Source organism: Grammomys surdaster, unplaced genomic scaffold, assembly GCF_004785775.1.
Source record: "Grammomys surdaster isolate TR1022 unplaced genomic scaffold, NIH_TR_1.0 313, whole genome shotgun sequence".
Taxonomy (NCBI): domain Eukaryota; kingdom Metazoa; phylum Chordata; class Mammalia; order Rodentia; family Muridae; genus Grammomys; species Grammomys surdaster.
In genome coordinates, this window is record NW_021604732.1 from 2,554,186 (window position 1) to 2,557,217 (window position 3,032).

Below are 3,032 nucleotides of genomic sequence, written 5' to 3' on the forward strand. Positions count from 1 at the left end.
GAGTAGTTGGCAGGAGAAATAAAAAGACAGCTGTGTGTAGGGATAGTTTTAGCTCTTCAGTTAAAATGGTACTTCCTCTAACTTCTGAGAACCCAGAATCATGTGTGCTAACCACAGCCACTGAGGCTAGCCTGCCCCCCTCCCCAGGATGTCTGACCTTCAGTGATTCCTGTGTTAGTACTGCTAATCTCGTCACATCAGAGAATGTTCCAGTCCTGTGTAATGCCACACCAGACACATCCGGCAAGGCACTCTGAGGTTTATTGCATGAAATCAACAAAGAGGAAGCAATATTTCAGAGATAGAAAAGTATTAGTCATGGCAAGAGGAGAGAGTCTTCTAATACCTCAGATAAAATAGCCCAGGATGATTCATGTACAAGCCCAGCCAGTGACCAGGGAACAAAACCATAAACATGACCTTCATGTGTTCTGGTGTAGTCAGGTCAATCTCCACTAATCAGACCTGTGACCAATGTTCTTGAAGCACCTGCTTTGAGTCAGGCACCGAACCAGGAACTAAAAGCTAAAGCAGTGAATGGGGATCCCGCACACCTTCAATCAAAGCACCTGGGAGGCCGAGGCAGGCAGATCTCTGACTTGGAGCTGGGCTTGGTCTACAGAGCAAATGCCAAAGCAGCAGGAGCTACACAGAGAAACCTTGTCCAGAAAACGATTAACTAACTAACTAGTCAACTAAGTAAATAAGTAAAGTGCTCATTGTTATGCCCTTATCTTTACTTTTATGGACAACTTGAGAGCTCGGTTGTCATCCTTGGTCTAATACACTTTAGAATGTAATCTATAAGCCTATTGTATCTGAGGATCCTTGTTTATAATGGTATTATGAGATAAGGAAATTATCAAGATACCATTACAGGTGGTGGACGCACACTTGTAATGCCAGCACTCAGGAGGCTGAGTTAGGAGGATCACTGACCATGAGGGCAGCCTGGGCTACATAGCCGTCCTCTGTTAACAATGCCAAAGAAGCTGTGTCAGTAATGTATGTGCAGCTTCACAGTCATTCTGACTTTGACCTCCAAACATTCAAAATCTTCTACTTAGGAAATACACACTTCCTGCTGCAACGCTTCTGGCCCACAGTTTGGACAGAGCTGAGTAGACTTCTGTATTCCATTGCATTCCATCTCATGTACATGAGGAACCCCCTCTGTTACCATGGAAGGAAGGGGGAACTTAGAACACGAACTGTCAGAATGTGCTAAGTTTCAGCCGTGTCATTTATAACCACAGTACTACGTAAGACTTCAGGACTCTCGGGCATTAACAAGAGACATTTATCTAGACACCTTCAAAACCAAAGCTTTCCCACAGAGGGAAGTCAGCTCCCAGGCTGCGTAATTTCTGAAAACCTGGTGGGTTTCCGCTTTGTCAGCCCTTCCTGAGCTCCCTGCTGCTCATCTTGATGCCTTAAATGCGTTTAGTCTAAGCATGTGTTGGGACACCCTGCTAACACATCTAACTTGTTCAACATGTGACCTTCCACAGAATCGTGGAATGGGGGCTACTCAAGAGATGCTACTTCATTTCTTTATTTTACAAACAACAGAGACTCAGAGAATGGCAGATCCCACGGCATGTATTTAGAGTCATAACAAGCCCCCTGACCCCTAGACTTGTACTATAAATTATGTTACATGAATTTAATGTCTCTACTGTCAGCCTATATCACTATTAACAACTCACAAAATATATTTCTGCATAACGGAGAGAGAATTAAACCTGAAGTCGGCGGCCATATTTACAAAAGCTCTTGGGTGTGCCTCCTAAAGCACCAGCATGCGGTTCTGTGTCTTGGTTACATTTACTGTCAGGCCCTAGAATTGATACTGACACCAACTCTTACTGCTTTCCTATGTCCTGTTTGGTGTGGTTTTGTTTGACAAGAGGTAGGATGTAACCTAGGCTAACCTGGAGCTCTCTATGTAGCCCAGGCTGGACTCAAACTTCTCATCCTCCTTGCCTCTACTGCCCAAGTACTGGCATTATGCATATGGTCCACCATGCTCATTTCTGTGAGCAACTCTGTAAAACACTGATTTTTTTTTTTAATTTACTAAAGCACAGCCATGAAAGAGTCTGTAGAGGCCCACCTAGTCCTTTGTTTCTAAGGCACTCCGTTCTGAATTTTTTACATGTTAATTTTTTTCTTCTTAGTTTTTTTTTTTTGTCATGTTAAAACACAAAATTGGCATCAGAAATGACTGCATTTAGCAATATAAACATGAGGGGGGGTGGAAATCCAGAGGTACAATAAACCCCTCTATGGGAATACTTTGTAGTTTCCACAGAACAGAAACTGAAATAATCTATTAACCAACTAGTCGAAATTTCAGTCCTTGGAGGGTTTTTGCCCATACATGAGTATTGCCTAAAGCAGATAGTGTTTTATTGAGTTTTTTTTCAAAACTTAAGTTATATTTATTTCATCTTCTTATTGCTGTTGTTATAATTTTTAGCCACTTATTTTTTGGTATAGAGTACCTACATGTATGTCAGAAGACAGCTTGTAGTCAGCTCTCTCCTATCATGTGAGTCCTGGAGACCAAAGTCAGGTTTTAGGCTTGATGGTAGATTGTCTTTACCCACTGAGCCATCTCCCAGACCTGTCTTTTGTTAGGGTTTCTATTGCTGGATTGAAAGACCACGACCCAAAGCAAGCTAGGAAGAAAAGGGTTTATTTGGCTTACATTTCCACATTGCTGTTCACCACTGAAGGAAGTCGGGCAGGAACTCAAATAGGGCAGGATCCTGGAGGCAGGAGCTAATACAGAGACCATGGAGGAGTGCTGCTTACAGGCTTGCCTCACATAGTTTGTTCAGTCTACTTTCTTTTAGAACCCAGGACCACCAGCCCAGGGATGGAACCCACCCACAATGGGCTGGGCCTGCCCCACGGATCATAGAGAAACTGCTTTATAGCTGGATCTCATGGAGGCATTTCCTCAATTGAGCTCTCTCTCTCTCTCTCTCTCTCTCTCTCTCTCTCTCTCTCTCTCTCTCTCTCTC